The 10271-nt window shown below is 49.7% G+C and overlaps 1 protein-coding gene across 2 annotated transcripts in view; it reads left to right on the forward strand.

The window, feature by feature from the left end:
• CFAP100 (cilia and flagella associated protein 100) overlaps positions 1-10271 on the forward strand; it is a 51450-nt gene that overhangs the window by 1629 nt on the left and 39550 nt on the right. The window lies entirely within an intron of this gene.

Here is a 10271-nt window from a genome sequence, read left to right on the forward strand (position 1 = left end):
TCATTGGCAGGCTTGGTTCCTTGTGAAGGCCAGGAGGGAGAGTCTGTTCCAGGTGCTCTCCTAGCTAGCTGACAATGTCCGGAGTTCCTCGGCTTGTAGATGCGTCACCCCTGTCTCTGCCTTTATCGTCATATGGCGTTCTGCCTCTGTGCGCAAATTTCCCCTTTCGATTAAGGTCAGGCATCGGCACCCACACTATCACCCGTGACCTCATCTAGGTCTACAGTGACCCTATTTCTTAATAGGGTCACATTGGGAAGTGCTGGAAGTTAGGATTTCAAGTATTAAACTTCAAATATTAACTTGGAGCGGTGGGGGATGCGATTCACCCCATAACAGGCTTTGTGGACGGAACCATAGTGGAGGGGGCCTCTCTCAGCTTTTCTGCAGCTATGGTCACTGGGCTGCATCCAGAGGGAGTACAGCTGGCCCCAGGCCCTTGTGGGAGGACATCCTGCCTCCTTTGAAGTCACTCTCCTGCTGCCAGGTGCCCCTGCTAGGTGGCCTGGAGGGAGGCTGCAGGGGCTGGCGAGGGGGGCAGAATGGGAAATGTCACCTGTGTGCTCTTAACTGCCTTCAGCCTGTAGTTTGTTTTTGAATAGGTGAAATATGGCCACAGCTCAGAATTCCAAAGCATTCAAATTGTGAGACAATTTGTGAACAGGCCCCACCTGTCCCCAGATACCCAGTACCCCTCCTCGGACGTGGCCAGTGGCTCCAGTCTCTCAGCTCCTTCCACACGAGCTCCATCCATAGGCCCCGTGCACACGGGCATATAGATACAGTTCATACATGGATAGATGCAGTCTATCCCTTGCTCACACAGATGGCCACACAAGACACAGTCTTCCTGCACCTTGCTTTTTCCATCAACTCAGTGGAGATGGTTTCTTATCAGTATATCAAGAGTTCCCTTAGACTTCTAGTGCCGAGAGCAGAACAGTAATCCCGTAGTGTGGGTGGACCATGATGTATTAAACTGGTCCATGTTAAGTGGCATTTTGCCTGTTTCAAAACATGTGGAGCTATCAACTTTGTCCCCGCTGTTGCCATTGTGTGCTCATGCACTCTGTTCCAGAGTGAATTGAAAAATGAAGAAAGGCTGAAATGGGGTTACCAAAAAAAAAACCCCACAGCGTTGAAATGTTTGCAGATAACAAATTAATTCTACACACATACACACACACACACACACACACACACACACACACCCCACTGCAACATGATTGCACTCTCACAAGAGAGTTGAAGACTTTATAAACTATATTGATTCATTCAGAAGAACCGGGAAGGTGGTTACATGGGGGGGGTACCCTGTGACCATCAAGGCTGGGTACATCACATCCCCTGCAGGTGACATGTGAACAGGAGGCTTCCCTGAGCCAAGTGGTATGGTCTGGGGTGAAGTTCTGCACATTTGGGAGGAAATAGGCCAGGCAGGCACATCAGGTGTCCAGGCATCATCAGGCCGGACCAGCCAGGGGCATGCACGGAGGCAAGGAGGCCACTCAGTGGGGCACTCAAGTTAGCGGAACTGCTGGGCCAGACACCCTGGGTTCAGCTGCAGGAGCTGGGGGCTAAGGTAGGGGCCAGAAAGACTCTCAGGTCCTGGGGGAAAGGGGTCTGGGGACACTGAGCTCCGAGACTGGGCCAGGTAGGATGTCTGGACCCCAGCGCTACCCAGAGAGCCGAGGGCGGAGGCCTTAGGGTCAGCATACCCGCTGGAGTATGGCATCTTTGTGAGCCTCAGCTACCTCATCTGTGCAATGGGAGCAATCCCTACTATACCTAGTACACCCAGTACCCCACCTTCAGGGCCTCAGCTGGTCTCCCAGTGTGTGAAGTCTGAGTCAGAAGATGCTCAGGGAATACAGGTGGAGAGGTGAATAAGGGGTCTGGGCCACGACCGTTGGAACTTGACAGCAAGGGAGTGAGTTCTGGGTTTGTTCTTCATTCACAAAGCTTTATTAAGTGCCAGCTGGATGCGGGCAAATGTTCTAAGTGCTGGGGACTCAGGAGTGAATAAAACCCTCCAATGAGGGGACTTCTATTGCAACAAGGAAGGCAGGTATTGGAAAGCCAACAGCCAGTCTGTATTTACCACCTAAGAAGTCATAGAAAGGAAACCTTCTGGAAGCTTTGGGCAGGGCATAGGGCATAATTTAAATGGGAGAGGTAGTCAGGGAAGGCCTCTCAGAGGATGTGACATTGGATACCTATCACCTACCAGTAACAATCCTGAAGGATGGAAGAGAGAGATAAGGGCATTCTAGGCAATGGGAAGGCCCGGCAAAGGTGCTGAGGCCAGTATGAACTTGCAGTGTAAGAGGAAAAGACAGAAGGCCAGTCTGGAACAAATTGGGTAGGGCCTTGCAAGGGGGGATAATTCCATTCTTTTTTTTTTCTCCATTGTTTATTTATTTTTGAGAAAGAGAGGGAGACTAAGCACAAGAAGGGGAGGGGCAGAGAGAGAGGGAGACACAGAATTCGAAGACAGACCCCAGGCTCTGAGCTGTTAGCACAGACCCGACATGGGGCTCGAACCCACGAACTGTGAGATCATGACCTGAGCCAAAACCAGATCTTTAACCAACTGAGCCACCCAAGCGCCCCAAGGATTATTCAGTTCTGTTGAGATGCTAGGAGGGGTTTAAGCAGGGAGACTGCACCATTTCTTGACCTTATAACTTCTTTTTTTTTTAATTTAATGTTTTATATATTTTTGAGACAGAGACCGAGCATGACAGGGGGAGGAGCAGAGAGACAGGGAGACACAGAATCTGAAGCAGGCTCCAGGCTCTAAGCTGTCAGCACAGAGTCTGACGTGGGGCTCGAACCCACAAACCATGAGATCATGACCTGAGCTGAAGTCAGAGGCTTAACCGACTGAGCCACCCTGGTGCTCCTGGGCCATATGACTTCTATGAGTAGGGATGCCAGTGCGACACAGAGAGAGGGGCTGGTTCACCCACAGCCTCCCTAGAGACCCTGGGTAAGACCTCACCCCTGGTGCAGAGGGTGGAGGACACTTGATAGAGACCTTGTCCAGGCAGAGGAGTCAGGGAAAGCCCAGACTAGACCCAAGGCTTCCCAGGCAGGCTAGTGAGGTGGGTGGACAGGTGCCCTGCAGAGAGTTGGCAAGAAAAGCAATAAACAGCTTCCCTCTCCTAGCTGCTCCATTTCTGCCACTGCACTGCTTGTGTTCCCAGGCTAGGCCAGGCACGCTCCTCTCAGGGTCTTGGCACCCCTGTCCCTGTGCCCAGAATGCCATTCCCCTAGATCTCCCTGTGGCTCCCTCCTCCGCCTCCTTTAGGAGCTTTTACAAATGTCACCTTCTGCCTTATTGTTCTTGGTTCCCCTTTCCACCTTGCAGCCTGCATCACCTGCAGCCTGTTTCTCCCTCTCGGGTAGGATATTGGCTGCACCCAGACAAGGGTGTTGGCCCGTGTTGCCTGCTGCTGTCTCTCCCCAGAGCCTGGCAAGTAACAGGTCTTCAGTACAATCCTGTTGGCCTGAAAACATTCCCCTGAAGTTAGGAATTAGGCAGGAACGTTTGCCCTCACAGCTATCCAACATCTGTCCTGGAAGCTCTAGCCAGAGCTTGTATTTTTCTTTATTAAAGACTTTTTTTTTAATATAAACTCTGCACCCAACGTGGGGCTCAAACTTGCAGCCCTGAGATCAAGAGTCACCCTGAGCCCACCAGGTGCCCCCTCTGGAAGGAAGAAGGGAAACTATCTTATGCACAGACAACATGCTCTTATATAAAGATAATCCCAAGGCCCCCACCAGAAAGCTGCTCGTGCTAATATGTGAATCCAGCCAGCTTGCAGGTGCAAGGTCAAAACACTACAATTATTTGTGTTCCTACACGCCGGCACTGAGCCATCCACCTCGGAAATCAAGAAAGCTGCTCCATTCACAACGGCATCTAAAAGAATGAAATCTCTACACATGAGGTGATATCATGAAACATTATGCAAGTAGGAAGATCCGGGAATCCGTCTCTCCTCCAAAACGACTTCGGAGCCGGCAGAAGCTCCCAGAATCCAAATTTGGAACTCTGGAGTCTAGATGGACACTCACAGTTTCCAGGGCAGACCTGGATGAAGAGGCTGGGACATGTCCGTGAATTTGGACATGTTGTGGAACAGTGTCCAGCCTGCTAACAAAGGGGAGGGCGGCTCGTGGCCCTGGCATGGCTTGCTGGTGCCACCGTGGGCAGTAAGGACCTTTTCCTCCCAGAGCCCAGTTGTGTGGTTGGTGGCTGAGAAGCCTGGACTGAGGCTTGAGCGGGGGAGGGGGGAGGCAGAACTTCCCTGCCAGGTCTGTTTGAAAGAGACAGAGTGTGAGCAGGGGAGGGGCAGAGAGAGAGAGGAAGACACAGAATCTGAAGCAGACTCCAGGCTCTGAGCTGTCTGCACAGAGTCCTAGGCGGTGAGATCATGACGTGAGCTGAAGTCAGACGCTCAACCCACTGAGCCACCCACGTGCCTCATCAATGAGTATTTAAAGAGACAGGACCTCCCCTCTCAGCCTTTTGGGAGTCAGACATTTAAGGAAATCTTTGACAAGGGCTTAATATAAAGAATATAGAAAGAATTCTTAAAACTCAACAACATTAAAACTGAACAACCCCACTAAAAAAAAATTGGCAAAGAATCTGATAGACATTTCTCCAAAGAAGATCTACAAAGAGCCAATAAGCACATGACAAGATGTTCACTGTTGTCAGTCATTAGGAAAATGTAAATAAAAACCGTAATGAGATATCACTTCACACTAGTAGGACAGTGATCAAAAAAATCCAGAGTCACAAGCATTGGCCAGGATATAGAGAAACCAGAGCCCACACGCGCTGCTGATGGGAATGTAAATAGGTGTGCAGCTAACTGTGAGAATGGTGAGGTGATCCCCCAGAAAACATGCCTGCAATCATATGATCTGGCAATTCTAGTTCTGGGCCTGCACAAAAATTATTGGAAGCCCAACACCCTGTCTTACTCGAGTTTGTCACCTGTCTAGAATGTAGACTCTGAGAGGGGTTGCCGGCACCTTGCTGCTAAATGTGCCAAAACACACTGGCGGCAGACCCTGAGTGAGTGACGGTCAGGCCCTGTCCTCCCTCCAGCCCCTCCCCACCCCCACTCCTAGTGAGGACCAAAGAGTCCTCAGCACCATGTCCAGACCCCGCTCTGCCGTCTTGACATCATCACAGATGCTGGGAGCTGGGGATGGACGAGACTGGTATGGCTCCTATTGTTTTAAGAAGTAGGTTTCACTTTTTTTCTAGATAGTTCTCCTGAGGCAAGGGGAATAAGAGCAAAAATAAACTATTGGGACTACATCAAAATAAAAAGTTTCTACACAACCAAGGAAACAATCAACAAAACCAAAGGCAACCAATGGAATGGGAGAAGATATTTGCAAATGACATACCTGATAAGGGGTTAGTATCCAAAATGTATAAAGAACTTGTAAAACTCAACACCCCAAAAACAAGTAATCCAACTAGAAAATGGGCAGAAAACATGAACAGACATTTCTCAAAGAAGACACCCAGATGGCCAACAGACACATGAAAAGATTCTCAACATCACTCATCATCAGGGAAATGCAAATAAAAACCACAATGAGACACCACCTCACACCTTTCAGAATGGCTAAAATTAGTAACACAAAAAACAACAGGTGATGGTGAGGATGTGGAGAAAAAGGAACCCTCTTGCACTGCCAGTGGGAATGCAAACTGGTGCAGCCACTCTAGAAAAGTGTGGAGGTTTCTCAAAAATTTAAAATAGAACTACGCTCGATCCAGCAATCGATTACTGGGTATTTACCCAAAAAATACAAAAATGCTAATCCAAAGAGATACACACACCCCTATGTTTATATCAGCATTATTTACAATTGCCAAGATTTGGAAACGGCCCAAGTGTCCATCTATTGATGAATGGATAAAGAGTGGTACAGGGGCGCCTAGGTGGCTCAGTTGGTTGAGCATCCGACTTTGCCTCAGGTCATGATCTCATGCGTAGGGCTCTGTGCTGACAGCTCAGAGCCTGGAATTTGCTTTGGGTTCTGTGCCTTCCTCTCTGCCTCTCCCCGGTTCATACTCTGTCTCTGTGTGTGTGTCTCTATCTTTCTTTCAAAAATAAATGAAACAGTAAAAAAACCTTTTAATAAAGAATGGTATATATAATGGAATATTATTCAGCCATAAAAAAGAATGGAATCTTGCCATTCGCAATAACATGAAGGAGCGAGAGATTAAAAAAAAACTACCATATGATTCACTCATATGCGGAATTTAAGAAACAAAACAAATGAGTGGAGGGAAAAAGAGAGAGAGGGAGAAACAAAGCAAGAAACAGACTCTTATTTATAGAGAACAGGCTGATAGTGACCAGAGGGGAGGGGGGTAGAGATGGGCGAAACACGTGACAGGGATTGTGGAATGCACTTACCATGAGCAAGCAGTGACTTATAGATTTGTAATGTAACCCTACATATTAACTAAAAATTTTTTTAAAAAGGAAAAGAAAAACAAGCAATCATAAATGTACCCTGTAGATATACCAAAGTAACAAAAACGAACTATTGAAATGTAAAGCCATGATATAGATAGTAAAATCGACACACAAATTAAAAAATAATAAATACATAAAAGGTAGGCCTTATTACTTCTCAGGTCTGGTGAGCCCAACAGATGAGTGATGGCTGCCATTGGAAAGGTAGTTTGCTCTCCTCACTGGTCTCTGGAAACAGGACACAGGGTGCACCAGGCAGGGCCATCCTGGGAAGGGCCGGCTGGGTCAGAAGCAGAGGGAGCAGGGGACCTGGGTGCAGGAGCCTGTGTTGTGGTTTCCATGGGAAGAGAGGAGTGAGCCAAGGTATACAGGCTCAGGGTTGACTGGCTTGAGTAATTTCAGGACTCTGTGGCATTGGGCTGTCCTCAGATGTCCGGTATCTGGCCTCGGGCGATTGGAGCTGGGACCAGTGGCTCTGGGTATGAGAGCCCAATAGTGGAGGTGGGAGGTGGGTGTGTGAGTTCGAACTCTTGGGCAGCTTCTTTACTCCCTCTAGGGACTGGCCAACCCCAGGGTGGAGAGGCGGGGGCAGTCCCTACGGGGTCAGTAAGATCCAGATTTCAGAGCATCAGATACAGAAACTAGACACAGTTGGGGCACCTGGGTGGCTCAGAGGGTTAAGCCTCCAACTTCAGCTCAGCTCATCATCTCATGTTCATGGGTTTGAGCCCCGCGTCAGGCTCTGTGCTGACAGCTAGCTCAGAGCCTGGAGACTGCTTCGGATTCTGTGTCTCCCTCTCTCTGTCCCTCCCCCTTGAATGCCCTGTCTCTCTCTGTCCCAAAAATAAATAAAACATTAAAAAAATTTTTAAAAAGGAGAAAAAAAAGAAGTAAGACACAGGTAACACACCTGTCCTCAAGAAGTTTCCCATCTCGTGAAAGAAGGTGCCCCTACATCATGGCAGAGTGATGTGTGCAGAGAGGGGAGGGCCACCTGGACGAGGGATCAGGAGGCCTTCCGAGTAAACAACAGATGAGGGACGTGTTGGCTGAGGGGGCTGGCACGCAGGTGATGTGAAAAAAAGCAAAGGGGACAGCCTGTGGCCTTGCCTGCTGGAGGGTCCATGAGAGTCCCTGAGGGACCAGGGCAAGAGAAGAAGCTGCAGAGGCCGCTGGGTGAGATGACACAGGGTCTCCCAGACCATGTAGATTTGGGTCCCGGTCCCTATAAGCCCTGGGGTGCCACTAAAGAGGGTGCTGGCTCTCTGCTGCTGTGTAACAAATACCCCAAAACTTGTGGCTTAAAACAAGAGTAAGCCTGGGTCAGCTCGGTTTCCATGGGTCAGGAGCTCACGAGGGGCTTGGCTTGGGGGCTCTGGCCCAGGGGGTCTTCTCTGCAGTCATGGAAGGCGTGGCTAGGGCTGGAGGATGGGCTCCAAGCAGGCTCAGTCACAGGGCCATCGGCTGGGGCTGACCCTTCCAGAGCAGGTGACCCCAGAGACAGCAAGGCGGGGCCACAGTGTCTTCTCTGACCTTCCTCGGAAGGCATACACTGTCACTTCCACGGCTAGAGAGGGCACGGAAGGGCGTGAGTGCCAGGAGCCCAGGGACGCTGGGGGCCATGCTAGGTGGTGGCCGACACAGGGGATGTGACCCCGTGATTGGTTTTTGTAAACTGTGTTTTAAAATGGTCTGCCAGGCTGCTAGGTATGGTCAAGACCATGTATACCACCTCTTTGGTATGTTCTGGAATGTGTCTCCCCTTTGCCTTCTCACCCACAGGCGTGGGCAAGGCTCCTACTATTAAAAGCATGGAATTACCCCTCTTCACTTCCCCCACCCCTCAACTCACTCTACTTGGGTGGCCCTTCTGTGTCCTGCAGGAAATCTGGTGCCCAGCTGCACAGCCCCTTTCTGACCACTGTGTGCACGCCCCCTCATTCACAGAGACCCCTAGATAGCTGGCCAAACCTACCACATCCTCTTGCGTCCCCTCCCTAACCCTGTGAGATCCTGGCTTCTGTTCCACCCCTCTACCCCACCCATCTTGCTCTGGGGACCTGGCGGAGGCATCTCCAAGGGCACCTCCCCCCCACCCGCTCCTCCTCCAGCCCTCCTCCCTGGTTCTGGTCCTCACTGGCCTGTCCAGCTGCTCCATCCGCCTCCCTGACAGACTCCTCTACCATCGGTGCTCCTGGGGCTATGTCCTGGGCTGTCCTCTCTCTTTCACCCCTACCACAGCCTCAGTTTCCATCTATTCACCAGTGACACCCACACTTGGGTCCTATATTCCCCTAGTCCCCGGGCCTCCATCAACAGTGGCCTGTTCAGAGCCCGCTTGGCGGCTGCCATGAGCACCTGGACCCAGCACCCTGCCTGAGTTCCAGGCCTCCTGACCCTCCACCGCCCCCACCTCCACCCCCCTCCACTGCAGGAGGTAGGAGGACCCCACACCCTGTCCCCCATCTCCCACTGCTGGGGCCTGGGCACATTTTATCACTTTTTATGAGGACAGTCTCCATCCAGCTCACCTCTCCCTGTTTCAGTTTCTGCCAGAGAATTTTTCTAAAAGTAGGCTTACATTTTTAAAGCTTTTTAATTTAAAAAAAAAAAAGTTATCCTGTTAAAGTTCTAGAAGAGAGGTGCCTGGGTGGCTCAGTCGGTTATGCATCCGGCTTCAGCTCAGGTCATGATCTCATGGTTGGTGGTTCAAGCCCCATGTCGGGCTCTGTGCTGACAGCTCAGAGCCTGGAGCCTGCTTCAGACTCTGTGCCTCCCTCCCTCTCTGCCCCTCCCCTGCTCATGCTGTGTCTCTGTCTCTCTCTCAAAAATAAATAAAAAAAACATTTAAAAAATGAAGTGCTAGGAGAAAACAGGAACTTTTTAAATGTACTTAACCTTCAGATGCAGAATGCTTTCCTAAGCAAGACACATAGTGCCGAAACATTCCACTAAGTAAATATTAAAATGTCCTGTAAGGCAAAGTCATGACAGACAGTCCAAAGGTAATGGTCCTATCAGCTGGAGCAAACATATTTTCAGCAGCTCTGACAAACAGACGGGCCAGTGTCCCCTAACAGACAGAAGTTCTCAAGATCAGTTAAAAACTACCAATACCCAATTTAAAAACGGGTGAAAGATACTAACAGAGAGAAGCCAGTGGATAATTCGCATCTGAAAAGACACACAATCTCTTCCGTGATTAAGAAGTGCAAATTAAAACTGAGAGGCATTTATCAGCTGTCAGATTGACAAATTCCAAGTGTGTGGGAAATAGTCCGGCTCAAGCCGGTCACAGAGAGGATTGCACAAGCTTGGGAAGTGAATAAGATTAGAAATAGCCTCAGGGTCCCCCAAGAAACCTGACTAAGGAGCAAGGAGATTTGTGCATGAGCAGATATACTTTTGAGAGAGAGAGAGAGAGAATGCCAGAAGGGGAGAAGAGGGGAGAGAGAGAGAGAGGGAGAGAGAGAGAGAGAGAGGAGAGAGAATCTTAAGCAGACTTCACACTCAGCACAGAACGCGATGTAGGGCTCTATCTCACAGCCCTGGGATCATGACCTGAGCCAAAATCAAAAGTCAGACGGACGCTTAACCGACTGAACCACCCAGGCACACTGCACTCTTTTTTCTAAATTCTAAAAAATTACAGTAAATGACCCCTAACAAAATTTACTCTTTTGAGCATTTTTAAGTATACAGATCAGTGACAGTGTAAGTGCACTTGCACTGGTGGGCAGC

This window comes from Suricata suricatta, chromosome 12 (assembly GCF_006229205.1).
Source record: "Suricata suricatta isolate VVHF042 chromosome 12, meerkat_22Aug2017_6uvM2_HiC, whole genome shotgun sequence".
NCBI classification, from domain to species: domain Eukaryota; kingdom Metazoa; phylum Chordata; class Mammalia; order Carnivora; family Herpestidae; genus Suricata; species Suricata suricatta.